We start from the raw sequence: 18605 nt of genomic DNA, 5'->3' as shown, positions 1-18605 counted from the left end.
GCAGTGCTGTAAATAACCACTTACCAGGTTACCTGTGGCAAGTGTAAATTGCCTCTGGAGACTAGCAAAGGAGCATGACAAAACTTGGCTTTTAATATTGTGAAGACCACAAATGACTAGACACAAAGATGTGTGCCCTTACTGGGTTTGGGTTAACTTTTGTAGATTTTGATATGCAAGCTAAAGGGATATTGGGGGAGCATTTAATCTCTTTTAAGTGATCTTGGGAATGTCCTCAGGTGAGACCTTTTAACAGAGTCATGGGACTCTGTTTTTACCTTTTCTGATGCAAGTTGTGTTGGAGTCTATGTTCCATTTGTGGTGTTCTAGATATGGGGTGTGGTGTGCCATGCTGAGTTGGGTAGACACTGTTATGTGATTGCTTGCAGGTTTACAGGAGCTCGACTTGAGTTTGGTTCTGGACTTGAAGCAGTTCTTTCATCTTGAAAGTTGGCAGTGGTTGCTAATTTCAGGTTTTCTTGCATATAATATAATGTTGCTGGACTTTGTTGTTTTTGAAGGCCATTTCATTCTATACTTGTTACTATAAGCTTCACAATCTCTTCCAGATCTGTCTGTCTAGCTGTAAAGGAGGATTTTTTCCAAAATCATTCACCACCAGCACAATCCTAACCATGTCTACTCAGAAGGAAGTTCTATTGCATTCAGTGGGGCTTACTTCCAAGTAAGTGCAGCTAGGATTGCAGCCACAGATGTTTCTATATCTTCGCTTGGGAGCTGAAGGGATGGTGCTGGTGTTACCACAATGGTCTTGAGTGATTCAATTGTACAGTATTTCTAAGGCTGCAGTCTTATGCACACTGACCAGAGTGTTAGCCTAATTCAACAAAGTGACACTTCCAACTAAACAAGCATAGGATTGAGCGGCAGGCTTCAAGTTCAATGGAAATCTGTCAATTAACTAATGGACATCCCTTGGAAATTCAACTTCAGATCTAAGTGACCAGTGCCCTTTAAAAGCTGTATTGTGCTGAGAAAACATGTGGGATAGAGAAGGCCCGGCTTTCCCTCCCTTGTCCAGTGTCCACCATGAGTGGAATGTGTATGTGAAGATGGGGGTTGCTTGCCCTGGGCTGCCAGGAAGGTATTGGCTATATCCACTGTGTAGGTGCATACTATTTAAATGTCCAACATTACTTCTACATTATCTTATCTCTACTACCTATTGTGACATGATGAATGGTCACTGCTGCTTCACTCCTCCTCCATCTGCTTCGTCATTAATCCAGAACTGGAATGTGCTCTATCAGTACTTTACATATGGATACATGGAGGGGTTTGAATATTTCAGAAGTGTAGGTGAAGTGGAACATCAGAGTGATGAAAAGTACTGAGTGTTGTATGGAAAGATTTCTCAAAGTTTCATGTGACAGAGGGCAGGTAGATATAGGAACATTGCCAGGTTTTGAAGGAGTAATGATATATGGCAACTCCCCTCCGTGTGCCTAATGCCCTCCACTTGTTGTGGACTACAACTCTCATCATTCCCAGTCATTGACCATGCAGGTTGGGACTGATGGGAGTTAGGCTCCAAAAAAACTATCTGGAGGGAACAGTTGGGGAATGTTAATACAGTATGTGGAATTTGAGAACTGCCTGGTGTGGAGTAGGCACATAGCTTCAGGTGGTTGGGTATTTCTTGGTTAGTAGAAGACTGAAGAATGGAACTGCAGTCTGCTGTGTCATTTTGTGTGGCAGCAAGCAAAGCATCTCCTAATGCATACAGTGGTGCCTCGCAAGACGAAATTAATTCGTTCTGTGAGTTTTTTCGTCTTGCGATTTTTTCGTCTTGCGAAGCACGGTTTCCCAAAGTCTTCAAAAACCTCAAAAAAGGCTACCATACCGCGTGCTATGAGTTGCTCCTCGAAGTCACCCTGGGTATTAACGTTTTTAAGAAAAAGGAAACGAACTTGCAAGACTTTTTCGTTTTTTTCGTTTTTCGTCTTGCGAAGCAAGCCCATAGGGAAATCCGTCTTGCGAAGCAACTCAAAAAACGAAAAACTCTTTCGTCTTGCGAGTTTTTCGTCTTCCGAGGCATTCGTCTTGTGAGGTACCACTGTATTGCCATGCTAAGCTGTGTATTGAGACTGTAAACTGCAGAGGTGTTAAGGCAAGGGGGGAAGCCAAGATTAATGCAAAAGAGATACTTAATGTTCAAGGACAACATTGCAGGTGGTTGTTATGCATATGAGAATAATCAAGTATGAGGAAAGAAGGCACTCCACCTTTGATACTTCAGGTAAATTTTGCAGCTTGTTAAAGAATGATTCCAGCTGCTTTTAAACTGCTTGCACTAGGTGTGCTTAATGGATTTGACTAAAGTTTTAAATCCTCAAAAATTATGTTACTAAGTTTTGGATTTTCCCAGAACATGGGAAGTTACATTATGCAGAGTCTATTTCAGATGGGTTTCAGGGAGGAGTCTTTATTGAGGATTGAACCTGGGATCTTTCACATCCAAAGCATGTGCACTACTACTGAGCTGTGGCCCTGAGTAAATCCCATGAAGATGCTTTGCAGCTCATTGGCTATAAAATAGCAAACACTGTTGTTACAGGGAAGATTTGCCACTTGGCTTTTTGTACCATGTTTAGGGCTTTAGGCAGGTTTTAGCAATATCTGTTGCTTGAGATGGCTAGTAGTAGTGGGTTTGTGCATACCTGAATCAGAACCTTGTTTATGGCACACAAAATTTATTTTCCAGAAAAATATCCTGTAGAAAACAAGAGTCATCTATTTTCACAAAAGTAAAACCAACCAGCCAACCAACCAACCAGCCTGTATGCATAACTTGTACAAGCTGGCATGCTGTATGCCATGGGTAGCCAAAGTGGTGCCCTGCAGATGTTTTGGACTACAACTCACATCCCTTATCATTGGATTTGCTGCTGGGAGCTGTAGTCCAAAACATTTGCAGGGTACCATGTTGGCTAGCTCTGTTGTATTTTTTAAAAAATATTTTTTATTAACAGGCCAATCAAATCACATTAATTCCAAATCACATTAGTTCCAAATTATACAGCCAATTTTTAAAAATTTTGTTGGGGGTACCCATACTTCGAGCTCCGAAAGGGATCCAAACATCACTCTTGCTGCTGCTTTAATGACCCAATTCTGTCCAGATAGTCTCTTTGTTATTTTCCTCATCTTCTTGTTGTTATCATATATTCCTTTCTTTGTGATCTCTGATAATATTCACAAGCGGGTGACTAGCTCTGTTGTAAGCCATACAGTGTAGCATATCACCTGGCACCAGAATTCCTCACTGAGGGAGAAGAGGACTGAAAGTGAATAAAAGAATCATGCCATACTTTCTTTTAGATCATACAGGACTTTCTTATGGTATCGGCGATGCAGACGTTTGTTTAGTTTGTTCCAGTTTACCAATCTTTCCTTCAGTTTATTTGCACAAACTTGAGGCTGTTAGCTTGGATGCCAGAATAACTTGGGGTTGCCAACACACAAGGGAGGGAAAGGGAGCCTTCTCTGCCCAGGCTCCAATGTGCACTTCTTATTTATTCATTTATTTATTTATTTCATTTATGACTCGCTTCCCAAGAAACATCCTAACATCAAAAACATAAACAATTTCAAATTTAATACAAATTGGGATAAAAATCCCCACTTAAAAGTCTTGTTGAAAAAGGAAGATCTGAAAAGACAGTAGTAGGACTGCTCCTTTCTGACATGTAACGGGAGGGAGCTCCAAAGGGTAGGTGCTGCCATAGAAAATTCCTGATTTCTAACTTGTATAGAACAGACCCTGTGATGAGATGATCATGGTTTGAGTCAACCAGTTTAGGACCCAGGGTGTGAGCTTTCAGGCAAACCATTGCTTGTAGCTGTGTTTCCTTTAATTTCCATTACACCAAGCACTTCACAAGTTGATTCCTGTCTCTGGAAGCAGTGGTGTGATTGTGTAACTATGGTTTGTCAGTTCAGATATCATGCCCATCATTCATTAATTATGTGTGATGCCAGAATTGAACCCTATGCTGAACTTTGAAAATAAGTTTCTCCTGCAAGAGAGAATTTTGCTTCTTGTATGGCTAATACAGTATACACATACTGACTAGAGAAGCCTTTCTCAAACTTGAGTCCCCAGATGTTCGACTACAACTCTCATCATTCCTAGCCAGCATGGCCAGTGGTCAGGGATGATGGGAGTTGTAGTTCAAGAACATCTGGGAACCCAAGGTTGAGAAAGGCTAGACTAGAGTGTTGTGTTTCAGGTTGGTTATCATAAGGGGAAAAGAAAGATGAGACTCATTGCTTCATTCTCTTTCCTAGGTGATTTTTGGCCCATAAGCAAATCACATCCTGGGTAGGATATTTTATTAGGGATGTGACGATGTAATCAGATCTCAAGAAGGTCTTTTAAGGAGTGCAGAATACTAGGCAAACATTATAGCTAAGGTGTTCCTCATAGAGGAGAACATGCTTCTAGCTGATTTGAACACTTTAAAGTATGCGGTTGTGACTTTACACCCAGGAGCACAGCATATAATTCTCACTGTTCTGTAAAGTGCTTGTCTGTGCATTGTGACATCATCTGATTTAAAATGGGGAGAGAGAAGCTGTTATTCCAAATTCCATTTTCAGAGTCTGGGAATAATAGCCTCAACTGGTATTTGCTTGTACAAGCCAGGCAAGTAGGCTTTGTTTGTCATATCATGTTTTTAAAGACTTGAGATCTCAGGAATCTCCAGTTAGAGTGGGAAACAATTCTGTGTGGAACCCTGGGGAGAGACTGTTACTCTGAGTAGACAGTATTGAATTTGGTGGACTAGTAGTCTGACTTGGTTTAAGGGAAGTGGTTCCTGCCTTCTGTTAACTGCCCTATGCATGGCAAGTGGAAGCTATAGTGTTGACCAGGAGATCATGTCTAATTACCTGGGAGCGGAATGAAAATGCTATAAAAATGTAATGGGGTAAAGTATATTTTCTTTAATCCCAATTCAGTCCTTCACTCTCATTTTTTTTTTGCATGGTTGTTTGTTTAAAATAAACAATCAAGCAAATTGGGAGGCATGCTAACAATTTAAACATTAGCCAAAACATTACATCCAGAAACAAACAAACAAAATAAAATAAAATAGTTATATCATAGTCCCATCTGAACTGGGAAGCATGAGCCCTGTCTGAAAAGGCCCTGTTGATTTACCTGCAGCCTAAGGCCTCTGCTGCTGCCAGCTGCCTGCATACCATTCCCTTTTCGCAAGCTTATTCTTGGGGGTAAGGATAGCAACAGAGAGGGCTTGTGGCTTTGAAGACCTCAGACGTGATGCTGAGGGAATGCCAGGAAGCATTGGAAATGCAGTTTCTATTATTTTGTAATGTAGTGAACGCTCTACATTTAACACTGGAAGCATCAGGAACTAAATTCCCCATGTTTCCTTGTGTCAGACTGGGAGGTGTCTCTGCTGTCAGCATCCCCTTCTCATCTCCATGCAAGAGTAAGTGTGAGGAAGGGGCTGGAGGGGCTGCTTTGATGGCACTGAATCTAAGCCCCTAGGTCTTTGGCAAGGACTTGGAGTGGGGGGAAATTCTTGCACTTTCCATTCCAAAGTTTCCCATTGCAACTGTGCAAGATCTCTAACTGGCTGAAGGCAAATGCCGTGGTTATCTTAAAAAAGGGAGGGTCCATGGAATTGTGTGCTTCCTAGAGATAATGAATAAGCTTGGCAAGTAGAACAAAAAAGCAGCTTAAGCTTATAAACAAGCTGAGCAGTTCCTAGCAGTCTACAGTTTTGAAGAGCATTTTTATAAAGAGCAAACGGTGTCACCTTAATTCAGCTTCCTCTGTTGGTATGGTAAATTGTTTGACTGAGGGTAATACACTAGATTGAAAGCATTCATACATCTATTTGATGACATTCATGAATTATAAATTGGAGAAATATATTTTAGAGCATTAGGTTGGGCTGTTGGAGAACTTCGCTAATAATTCATTGTTGGTGTACAACAAGATTTGGCTGGGATCTGCTTAGTCAATTCTAGTCACTTTTATTAGTCACCTAGATGAAGGGTGTGACATAGGCCTGGCTCTCACTGTGGTGGTAAGCTTGTCTCTGGATGTGGCACTTCAGACAGGTGCGGCTCACGTAATGAAATGCTGCTCCACTTATATATAATAGATAATACTGTATCCTTGCACATTGAAAACTAGGGAGACTTGTTCTAGCCTTAGCCTAGCCTTCTCTCCCATTTCCTAGTTTTCTATGCAGAGTGGGTATTTTGTATGGAGAAGCATTCCATCATGTGAGCCCATACCTGTGGTCTAAAACAGAACAGCTCACGTTCAGGTCAACCACCTCAGTAGAAACAAGACCTAAGAAGGGCTGATTTAGAATTCAAAGTTTATATTGGCCAGTTAAAGCACTTGCTTGAAAACCAAAGACAAATGCCAAGTTATTACTGACCTCAAAATAGAGGAATTTATAAACTGGTGGATAATTGGTGGATAGCCGGGGGGGGGGGGAGAGAGAGAGACGGGGACGAATCCACAACGCGACAGTGACAACAGAAAATGCAAATTCAGTTTTGAGGTGCAATAACAAATGTGGCATACAGATTAAATTGTGTACCTTCCATTAATTAAGCAGTATTCTGTCAATTTTTGTGAAGGATATCCAACTAAGTAGAATAGTTGCGAACGCACAACACAGAGTTTCCTAAAGCTAGTTACCATATTTTTTAGAGAAGATTGAAGAGGTGGGTTGAAATCACAAGATAGGGTGTTCCAAATGCTTAATAAATGGCTGTTATAATGTATATCTTCTTGCTTGTGAGTATAGATTACCCTTAGGCAAGTAAGCAGTTATTGGGAATGAATTTCCCTTCTCCTCCCCTTGCTCCTAGCTAATGTGCCGCAAACAACTTACCGTATTTTTCGCTCTATAACACGCACCAGACCATAACACGCACGTAGTTTTTAGAGGAGGAAAACAAGAAAAAAAAATATTCTAAACGAAATAGTGGATATATGATTTTTGTGGTTCATGCTGTGGCCACAGACATGTGATCTGACAGTGAGTTTGGAGTAGCCCAATGCAAAAATCCTGTGGATCCATGTGGATCCATGCTTTGTAACCACGGAGGAGGGAAGGAAGGGGAACCATGGATCCTCTGCTCACGACTGCAGCAGATCCCCCCCGCCACCCGCAGGCATTCGCTCCATAACACGCACAGACATTTCCCCTTACTTTATAGGAGGAAAAAGTGAGTGTTATGGTGCAAAAAATACGGTACTTTGTAATGCCTTAACAGGTGAACAGTAAAAATTATGGTGGGCTAGTAATTTTGGGAGTCTTGTTTGCAAAGCTTTTATAATTGGAACCCCTTCTTCCTTTGGCACTAGGACTGTCACTAGTCCCATAATGAAATTTCTAATATGCAAATATCTTGTCTGATTTGTGGGAAGGGAATACTGTACTTATTTCTTGTTTCTGTGCCTGTCTTTAATTTGTAACCCTTTACCAGCTACATTTCATGCTGGAAGTGAAGTACTCTTTTAGTTCATCATCATAATAAATAAAAAAATGGTCTTCCTTGTTTGCTCTAAACATAAACGTCATATGAAGTTATGAACTTTCTTTGGTATAGTCTATTGGTTAAAGTAATATATGTTGTAACTTAATTTTCCTAATGAAACTTAATTTTAACTTAAGTAACTTAATTTTCTCTTATGTTCCTGATAAATTAATAGATAAAAGGAACCAATTACCTTGACTTAAAAAAGAACATTGAGGATGCGGAAGGGGTCTAGAAGACATATGAAAAAAGGCTGAAGGAACTGTGAGTTTAGCTCATAAAGGATTTTTCTACCTTTGTGGGGACTTGTTTGCGAGGCTGTTATAATGTTGACTGTTGTCAAATACATATCCAAAAACTACAGAAAAAGCTGTTTAAATTTTGCACTGAAGATCGGCTAAGAAGCAGTAGGTTTAAACTACAGGAAGCTAGACTGAAAATGGAGGAGGGAGTTTTACAGCAGCAACAGCAAGATGATAATTCATTACTTAAGAGAATGTGGAATTTACAATCATTTAGTAGGTTTAGACAAGATGCTTCTGTGTCCCTGTCAGTTATGATTCTACAGATTTACTTTAGTTTTTTAAAAAAATAAACAAATGTACTCTGCTGGAGAACAAATTGGCTGCCTTTAGATATTTACTGTATTTCTGTTTAAATAGGAAGGTTTATGTTGCTGACAGCCAACCTTTTAGGCAAGCGTGCTACAGGTACAGCATTCCAGTTTTCATGTAAAACCCAAGCCAAGGATGAAAACTACAGAACCAGCTTCTTGGATCTTGCTTGGTCACTACGCTCTCACCCGCTGGAGCAAATGAAAAATCTTGCTTTCATTTGGTACAGTTGGCGTTTACTATAGCTGTGTTATAGGCTGCTAGTAGCTCTAACTTATTATGGCTGCATTCCCCCCCCACCCGCCCCCGGTATACAGTCTTACTTGTTAAAAGTAGGCTTTGGTCAACTACATGCATTTTGTCTTAAGTTACTGGTCTCTTTCTACTTGTTGATGTTGACATGAGCCTAGGCAGAAAAGAAAAGTGTGGTTCTTCCAAGGGCACTAATAACTGCAAGAGAATTCCCTTGTACGTACCGTAATCAATTTTAAGAAGTGCTTTCATTGGTGAGAAATGAGAATTTCAGCACCTGTGTGTTTACTGCAGAAATTCCGGAACTTTTTAAAGTCAGCAGAGTCGGAGTTACATTCTGCAGCCTTCTGGAGGACACCTAAGTTGGGAGGGAACCAAAGGATGAAGTATAAAGTATTTTTGGAACAAATGTGAAATTTACCCAGAGCACATTTAAACTCCATAATGAATTCACTGTTACAGTTCTGTAAGGTATACTTGTTCAAAATGGAAAATTGAGTGTTTTTAGTATTTTATTGTCCTGCATATTTCTATTGTATTATTTGTTCAACTGCTTCCAGGTTGCATAAGTAAGACTGATAGGTACAGGTTTGTTTATATTAAATCTGTGAACTGTGAAGTCAGTTTTGATTCATATCAATTTAATGCCACCACAGTAATATAAAATTTTGTCCACTCGCTAAATAAATTGTTTACAATTTGTAATACAGTTCTGTTTGCTCAGAATGTCTGGGGCTGTTACCTAGTTGTACCCATTCCTATTAAGTCTTTAACTTGAGCGTGATAAGGGCCAGCCCTTCGGCAATTCTGTTCCTGGAACCGGCACCCACCCAGCCATCATGTGTGGAATCACTGGTTTTCATTCTCATGCTTGCAAAAGGATCTCACAATCTTGATCATCTATACCAGCTCCCTTAACTCAAGGTTTTAAAATCCCTTGTCCCAGCTTGGGTTGGGGGGAACGTAAACTCCCTGAAAAATTGATATGTTAGTATGTAGGACTTCAAAATATTGATTCACCATTTCAAAGAGCTAGTACTGAAAAAGCTGGTATGGTTTCTAGGAATTTGAAATATCTTTCTCTTCCTCCATCATGTTCACTCTTGCCCTTATCATTGCTGTTGCATTCTTTTTTGAAGAATGGTATGCTGGTTTACAGTCTTTTAAAAAAGTGACTCATGAGGAAAAGGGGGAAAGCTTAGGAGAGATAGGTACATCCTTGATTTCTTCAGTGGACTGGGGGTTTATTAATATAAGAAATGAAAGGCAGAGTGTCCAGATTGATGGCCATGTCCCCTCACAACACAGGAAGTCTCATAAAAGACACAAGAAGCAGCAGCAGATCATCTTAATCTATAGGGAGAAATTCCTCTAAGTCTCAGTCCCCAGCACTGCAGCTCTCTGCAGGCAGTGCTTGAAGAAGAGTGTTACTATACTTAGGAAACATGTCTCTTAACATGTCTGTAGACTACTACTCCATGTTCAGAGAACAATCTCGTCCATGAATGGTAGGGGAGTGGGGGGTAATCTTAACATGTGATAATATAACCATTTCTTACAGCAGCTCTGCTGGTATTCTGCCAGAAGCTGCTGTTTGTCCTGTGGGGCTGGCCCAGTAGCTAACACTAGAACACAGGAGAGCAAAGTATACGTAACTTGGATCATTTAGTTAGGATAGTTGCGTTTTCAAGGGATCAGTGGAGACAAGATGAGTTTTTCCAGAAACGAAATTTTATTGAGAAACTCTTCAGCAGGGATGTCCAACTTCCAAGAGACCGTGATCTACTCCCACTATAAAAAAACCGGAAGTGATCTACCCATTGGATTGACCAAGTTGTTGAGCTTTTTTGGGAGAGGATGAACCAAAGCTTTTGAGCTCTCTCCCCCCCCCCCCGTCCCGGGTGATTGATTGCTCGGGATCACGGGATCAACCAGGGGCGCCCTGCGATAGACCAGTAGATCGGGATCAATGTTTTGGACACCCCTGTTCTGCAGTTTACTATTTAACAGTTAAGACTGATGAGACAAACAGGATGAGTGAGGGCTGATGTTGCAGTGAGATTGTGTGATGAATTGCTTCAGGTACTGAGGAAAAAGGAAGAGGAAGTTGCAGTGAGAATTCAAAAGCTGGCAGGAGGAGTAGAGAATGAGGGGGGGGGTGAGAGAGTTTGCAATAATATTCTGGAAAACGGGAAGGAGGAATCGGGGTTCAGATGTGCCAGAATGGGCATCAAGCTGAGAGCTTCAATGTCTTCATAAAGCAGCATGCTTGCCAGCAGAACTAAATAAAAATGTACTTCAAGGACTGTGGAAAGACACTCAGGAAAGGGCATTCTAGAGACTCACTGAGTTCAGGGTTTGTGAAGCCATTTAGCCTCTGTAAAGACTCACAAAAGGAACAGCTGATCATGGACTGATTTCCAGATTGCTTGATGGAAAAAGTGAAGGATCTGAATCTACAGTGTTGTGTACTGCACTTCTTAGAAAAGCCACTTCCCCTCTTCTCGCCAATTCGTCTTATCTCACACAAACATGAACATCTTGCTGCTGATAAGTAAAGAGTTGATCCATCCCAGAAAAAAGTGATGTGTGTATATGTGGCCTCTCCATCTCCCATGATTAGCTTATAGTTTCGCTTCTATAGATCAGTGCCCTGCAATTATCAGTTTGAAGTCTGGTCAATACCAGAGGCAGTAATTTAGGAGGGGATATTCCTGCTGAGCTCTGAGAAGCTCTGAAAAGTTACTTTGGGGAAGATGATGCATGGAGAAAATGTTCATATTGCTGGCAATGGGTCCTTACGACTGTTAGGTGCCTGCAGTTCCTTAGCCTTGGGAGCTACTATTCATGGATTGAACAGAGAGTGGCTAGATAACAGAGTTACCTAATTACAAAACTGCCGGTTTAAAACTGTTATCTGTCACATCAAAAGAAATAATGATATGCTTTTGTTGAATACAATTATTGAGCTATAACTGCGGACCAAATTTTGTTTCCCAAGAGTCCATGGCAACATTTTACGTTGCATCTATATTACCAGATGCATGAAATCTAGTTGAATTGTTGCCAATCAAGAGACTGTTAAATAGGAAGAGGAAGGCTGTAGTTTTGGATTTTCAATTTATGGTGGAATCAATACATATTGCATGCAAGTTTGTAAGGAAATAGCACATTTGGTGGGAATTCTTCTATCTTCACTGTTGTTAATACTCCTGGTAACAGGAATTTGCTGTGAACAGGGGCATTATATTCTGGTTGGGTGCTCATAATCAAATTATGCTCTTTGTCTGTATGCAGTGAACCTTTCTTCTTTATTAGACAAACTCCCACAGAAAGATAATGTACCTTTTCATTTTGGAAGGATCATGCTGCCCCCTCCCCATGTTTAATTTTCTTTTGTTAAGCAAACATTTATTGAGATCTAATGATTTTCCCACTGCTGACATTCTTGTAGTCTTTGGTTTATGGATTAAAGCTTTGAATATAGATTGCTCTTCTGTACAGGACAGAGCAGTTTGTTTGGTTTTCGTTTTGACTTGGGATCTCAGCTCAGTTCTTTCTTTCTCAAATGTGAATATCATGTGTTTTGAATGTATTATTCTGGTTTATGTAGTTTTGCTTGCAGGGGTATACAGTTTTTGGTGGACCAAGTAGTGTTTGTTTGTTTTTTACAACACTCCGCCCTGGGGCATGGTAGTGTGTAGGTGTCACTGTTTGACACCTACACACTGTTTGACACATAGCACTGTTTGACACCTACACACTGTTTGACACCTAGCACCTTCCAGCAGTGGTACCGAACAACCCTCCCCATTAGCCTTTCCAAAGGGAAGGGCCGCTAAAAAAAGAGATTGTCTGCTTGGTCACTAGTACCGGAAGAGATAAAGCCTAATGGAAAACACAGATGTTGAGCTTTGCAATAGAAATGTAATAAATCTGAATCTCTCTCCAGTTCATGCAACCCTGTTCCCTAAATGACTGAGATTTTTATCAATTTGGGGGGAAAAAATAGCAGCCACTGGACAAGATTCTTTGTCTAATTCAGCCTTCCTCAACCTGGTGCCTTCCAGATACTTTGAACTACTACTCCTGTCACCCCAGCCAGCACAGTCATATGATGCTAAGGTGGATGGGAGCACAGCAGAGCTGGCTGAAGCTGGCAGGAGTTGTAGTCCAAAGCACCTGGAGGGCACTCGGTTGGGGAAGGCTGATTTCAATAATAACCTGGTAGCCACAGGTGACAGGGAATTCTGTGCAGGTGATGGCAAAGGAGCCAAAACATCTATAGGGCATGAGGTTTGTGAAGGCTAATTAAACTTCAGTACAGTGATGGCCAAACTTCTGGAAAGCATGTCAGAAGTTTGAAACGTACCGACACCCCCCCCTCCATCTCCCAGCTTTCATTTTGCCTAAGGGAGAAACATGTACTGCCAACTGAAGAGACAGTGAGGTATGTAGGTCTGACTATGCCATGGGGGCTCACGTCTCCATCCAAGATTCAGGGCATCTTGAAAGAGAAGCGTTTTGATAATTTTTGCTCAAGAATCTTGTCACAGAAAGGAACTTCTTCCAGTCAGTTCCGGTGCCCATCTTTTCTTTCTGGGGCTAGCTAATATTCTTCAGGCAGTCATGTCACATTTTTCTGAAGTGACTGCTGTCTCTCATTAGAAGTTACTGCTGTGATTACAATAGAGGTAATCTGATATAATATGAAATTGTCCCGGATCATTCTATATATATATATTTGTATCAAAGTTGTTTAAGGTTAAAGAGAAGGACAAAGAACAGTAATAAGACAATAAGATGGTTGAAGGGATTTTTCTATATAGAGATGCTCAGAGCAAAGTTCAAAGGTAATAAAAAAAGAGGCAGCCACTCATTTCTCAAATGCTATTTTGGACAGCTGTGCACTTCACCACTACACACACCACTACGTTTACTTTTTTTTGGAAAGTAACCTCTGTCCAGAGAAGAATAAACTGACAGTATCCAGTCCAAGGGAAAGCTCCTAAAACTAGATTTTCTCCTTTATTGTGTTTAGCCCTTGTTTATTTTAGGAAGGCAAATTAAAAAGTCACAGGCGTTTAATGTTCCCCATAAGAGCCTTTGCTGGACCTCCTTTTTAAACCTGTGAATATATAATATTATCACCTTTGCAAAATGGATAACTATCCGTCTTTGTGGACAGAAAGATGAACACTGCATGAAGTCCAGCTCTCCAGAATGAAGATTTCATCTATGCCCAGAAAGCTCCCTTGGTAGTCAGATAAATTGCTACATATTTGTGACTAAAGTTTCACCTGTTGTGTTGATAATTATAGGATAGAGCTGAAACTTCTGCTTTGATTTAGGATCACTTTGGAAATCTCTGGGGAACCGGCCCCATCAACCTCCTCTGTAGGAGGAATTCTGTATGCATCATCTGTGCTTCATTCGCAAGGCACAGAGTTGCAAAGCTCTGGTCTTCAACTTGGAGTTGTCTTTCATCACTTGGTGGTGGGTATTGTGGCTTGGCCTGCATAGACTAAGCTTCAGTCAGTAGTACTAGTGGTTTGAGTGTGACTCCATCAGATACATGCATTTTGTTCTATTTCTGCTACATCATTTTTACCTAAAACCAAGGTCTGAAGCAGCTTGGATTGTAAAAAACAAAACAACCTTTCTCAACCTTTTAAGAAATACAGTGGTACCTCGGGTTACATACGCTTCAGGTTACAGACTCCGCTAACCCAGAAATAGCGCTTCAGGTTAAGAACTTTGTTTCAGGTTAAGAACAGAAATCGTGCTCTGGTGGTGTGGCAGCAGCAGCAGCAGGAGGCCCCATTAGCTAAAGTGGTGCTTCAGATTAAGAACAGTTTCAGGTTAAGTACGGACCTCCAGAACGAATTAAGTACTTAACCCGAGGTACCACTGTATCAAAGTGGAATAACAATTCAAGGAGGAAGATTAAAACCATAATTTAGGATTGATAGATGAAGCCAGCAATCAAGAGGCACTGTTCGGCACATGTAGGTCTGTTTTGCATGCAATGCAAAACCATAATTCAGTGCTATGTTCATGAGAAAGATTATCACACCTTGACCTCTCCTCCAGTGACCTTTCCTCCAGTATGGCTGAGGAGAGGAAATTGAACAGCTTTGCGCCTGCCTTTTAAATTTCCAGGGTTCTTCTGAGCTCAGGAGAACAAATCATTTAAACGAAGCTTGGGGAAATGGACCTGACTACAGGACCAGATCCAGAAGTGGCCAGTCCTCCATAGACAAATGTCACCTGACATCACATGCCATCAAGTGATTCAAACTGTAAGCCATTGCTTGAATTCAGGCTGTGATTGCAAAGGGAGAATTGGAAGTACACTCTTAATAGTCCTCTTGATCCTTCCTTTCTAGCTTGAATTTGATGCTTTTTGAATTTGGTGGTTTTTTTCTGCTGCTGTGCATGGCAACAAAAAAAGTTCCGAATTCAAGCAGTGGATGTAAAGGAAGTGTGATCCTGATTCTTCCTTTTGAATTTGGTGCTGCAACTTCATCTGTTCAGCACCCTCACTGGTTCAAATTAACTACTTCCTTTAGTTGGACATAACCCTGGTTTAGAAACAAATGCTTCCAATTTCCTTCTTGAGGCTGTGTCAGAGTGAGGAGTGTGTAATCCTGAGACCTGCTGCTTCTCAAAGGACTGGTGCATGTGAAACAGGCCATTTTTGTGTGGCACTGACTCATACTTTGGCCTGGGCCTGTGGCACACTTAGCACTTCTTTTTAAAATCCCTTTTTAGTATGCCTCTTTAAAAATGCAAAGTTTGCTTTCAGTGACATGCAGTAAGTTTTCCCACAAGTACTTTCCTTAGCTCATGGCCTGTACAGACTAATTGATACAGTTCTGTTGCGTTCTAGCTTTTGTTTATTTCAGGAAGACTATAAAAATAAAACCTAAATTCTTATAATGCCATTTAATAACTCCTGTGTGTGAAATGCAAGATAATGAAATGTGCAGTAAGAATTATTCCATTATACCCGCAAAGTGGAAACGAGCCATCTCATTCTCGGGCGTGATGTCAGACTTTAATGTTTGCCAAGTAGCAATTTACTCATGCTTCAAAAAAAAAAAACTGCTACCCCACTGGAAGTATTTAGTGAAAGCCACACAGGCTGCAGTGGTGGAAAGGACAAATCTGCCACAATGGCATTTTATCCTCCACGGGTAAGGAGGAATAGAAATGCTTTATAGAAGTTCAAACAAGGAAGGCGGTGAATACTGTGCAAAGAAGGGATAATGAAAGTTTGAAAGCTGGAATATTTGCATGTGTCCAAGTTTGAAAATATGAATACATGTAGCTTTCTTAATACTGAGTCTGATTATTGGTCCATGTACCCCAGAATTGTCTAATATTTTGTTGGAAGCCATCCATAGTGGCTGGGGAAACCCAGCCAGATAGGCGGGGTATGTATGTATGTATGTATAATAATTTTATTTTATTGGAAATCTTTACTTGTTAAATCTGGGACCTTCTGCATCAGGGTGGTCCCCCCAGATGTTGTTGTGCTCTAACTCACATCATCCCTGCATAGCCAGAAATCAGAGTTGATGGGAGTTGTAGCCCAGCAACATCTTGCGGGGTGGGGTGGGGGACATAGGCTTCCCATCCCTCACCTACATTCTAAGCATGTGCTCTACCACTAAGCTAAGGCCTAGTACATGAATCATAACTGAGACGTTCATGGCTATTTTAAAAGCCCATCAGGACAACTGAGGGGACATGGGAGATTGATTATCTATTAATTAATTAATTAATTAATTAATTAATTAATTATATTTATTATATTTAATTATATCCTGCCTTTTCCCCTCACAGGGATGCAAGGCGACTTAAGGCTAAACTAGGAGGACTTGTGTTATCAGTGGAAGCTGTCTTAAGAATGTTCTGTTTTTCAGCATGTCATCATCACATGCATCCCTGTTTGCTTGAGATACCACTTAAGAGCTTGTGACAAACATAGAGCGCAATGCTATGTATATTTTCTGAGAATCTAGCCTGGCAAGGGTTCCTCTCAAGGAAGCATGCACAGGGTTGCAGCTTTTGAAGAGTAGCTTGAAACAGTTTGTCATATTTGTAAGCAAGTGGCGCTTAAACTAGTTTCTCGCGTGAGAATTAAAAGGCAGGTGTTTTGAGAAACTAACTGGATTGGGGAAACTGAGCTGGGTCTGACTGCCAATATCCACAGGGTACATGGTTGTAAATATACTTCCTGCAAAACTTATTTCAAATAATTGTTAGTGCATGTGTTCATTTTATATACCTTTGTATACAAAGTGTTGTGTAATATTTATTGTGTCAGGCATCATCATGTGGAACAAGCCACTGACATTTCAGTGCTCAGAAAGTGAGCCTAATGGCCTGTTCAGACAGTTTCCTTTCCCCCCCTTTCCCCACCTGATGGAGTTTTTGCCAGTTCTGTTTTTGTTTTCTCCTCTTGTGGGGAAGAAAAGTTGAAACTTAGAAACAAGTGTGTGGGTGAAGAAATGACTGCAGAAGCAACAGCTCTGGGGAATGTCTTGGTCTGTCCTTTTAAATGAAAGTCTTGCTCCATGACCACAACTATCTCCACCCAGACCATGTCTAGTCTCTCCCTTCCTTGTTTTCAGCAAAATATGTTTTCAGGATTTTGCATCAACCCTTATGAAATGGATATATTGGAAAGGAGAAGGAGGTGCACTCGGGCATTGCTCCATTGTGCCTAGTTACAACTCTGTGACCTCCTGAATTACTGCCTGTTGTGCAGATTCAGAGGGTTTTAAATAGCAGTCAAGTCAAGACAATCTAACCTTACCTGAAAGGGAGTGCTGTACAAGTTTGTAATCTTTCCATCATTAGACAAAGGTTTCAGACTAGCTAAGACAGTAGGTTTTAGTGGACCGTTTTAGTAGCAGGATGGCTCACAGGTGGAAACATAAAAGGAAAGTTGTTGGGATTGGGAATGGATTGTACTGGACAATGTTTCTGCTGTAAATATGATACCAAAATATTCTGGGGTGTGTGCTTGTATGAATGAAGCAAATTATCAAACTGGTTTGAGAGGACTTTGCCCTGAAAGGGGTCATATAAGTACAATCAGTAAAAATAATTTTTAAAAAATGATATCACTGGGTTTTGAGTAAGCACTTGAAATCTACCTTTCGTTCTGTATTTCAAGCTCAGCTGAGATCACGGCTACCCCCAACTTCCAAAATTATTAATTATCCCTTTATGCAATTGTTCTTGCTTCCTAGAGATAAAGTGAGCTCCAAACGGGTACAAGCTACTAAAAAATACATTTTAGGGCATGGACATCTTGAAAGCAGTGCTAAGATTAGAAGAATGGATGGACTGGAGAGTTAGAAATAACAGTTTACCTTTACTGCTTAAATGCTATTTTGGGATGAAGGCTGTTCATTTCTAGTATTTATATTTTGCTGTGGTTAGTTAAGCAGGCTTCTGAGGTGGCATACACCAAATAACCATGAATTCAGTTTGATTACAGCATGACCTTTCATTCTTTCTGCTTTCAGTTTGAAGTAACAGAACATTGAACCAACTCCTGGAATTTTTGGAAGGAATATTCTGGTACTAGCTGGTAAGTTAATAGATGGTTAGCAAAAAATGAAGCTTAAGCATCTCAGCTTACTGTGTTGAACCTTCTGGTAGTCCACATCTGCAGAATGTGAATGTATGGGGAAGGGCCGCACCTCAGTGTTAGAGCATGTGCTTTGCAGTTCAGTCCCTGGCATCTCCAGGTATGACTGGGAAAGAACCCAGCCTTAAACCCTGGCGAACTACTGCCTATTGCTTAGCAAAAGACAGAAGGGTGTGCCCCCATTTGTGGCATATTTCTGTGCACAATTGGAGGTATCCCATATGATTACGAAGGCAGAAATAGGGAGTAGCAGCTTGTTCTGATTCATCTGATGGTAACCTTGTTATGGAGCTATTCATTTCGCTTTTCAGTTGAGCCAGCTATGTGGACCAAAAAGCTTTCCACTCTTATCTGCTTCATCCTGTAGCCTCTACTCCATTCAGTCTCCAGTTAGGAAGGACTGACATAGGCTTTGTACGTGAAGCTGTTATGATTCTTCCCCCTTCTAATCTTACTTTGTTCTGTATTGTCTTGGATTATGTCATGAAGTATGGATAGGCATTAGGTGAACATGA

General features: G+C 40.8%; 1 protein-coding gene and 1 long non-coding RNA gene across 18 annotated transcripts in view; one reads left to right on the top strand and one right to left on the bottom strand.

Annotated features, from left to right (window-relative positions):
• Positions 1-342: 342 nt before the first annotated feature.
• Positions 343-18605, top strand: part of MTMR3 (myotubularin related protein 3) — a 79455-nt gene continuing 61192 nt past the window's right edge. For 3 of the 17 annotated variants that reach the window (XM_082203046.1, XM_082203033.1, XM_082203036.1), the window contains exons 1-3: positions 348-685; positions 7730-7818; positions 17966-18030. The gene's annotated coding sequence lies outside the window, so the exon portion shown is untranslated. Of the gene's footprint in view, positions 686-7729; positions 7819-17959; positions 18031-18605 lie in introns of those variants that run through there. The other 14 variants (XM_082203039.1, XM_082203035.1, XM_082203037.1 and 11 more) reach the window with 9 other exon arrangements.
• On the bottom strand, positions 6752-7720 carry LOC309521209. Its single transcript, XR_014214566.1, has 2 exons — positions 7268-7720; positions 6752-6900 (listed from the first exon to the last, which is right to left on the bottom strand). It is a non-coding gene; the product is annotated as an uncharacterized lncRNA (long non-coding RNA).

The sequence above is a fragment of the Podarcis vaucheri genome (assembly GCF_965113315.1).
Source record: "Podarcis vaucheri genome assembly, chromosome: 16".
NCBI lineage: Eukaryota > Metazoa > Chordata > Lepidosauria > Squamata > Lacertidae > Podarcis > Podarcis vaucheri.
The sequence above is the reverse complement of the archived record's forward strand: the minus strand, read 5'-3'. Positions and strand labels throughout refer to the sequence as shown.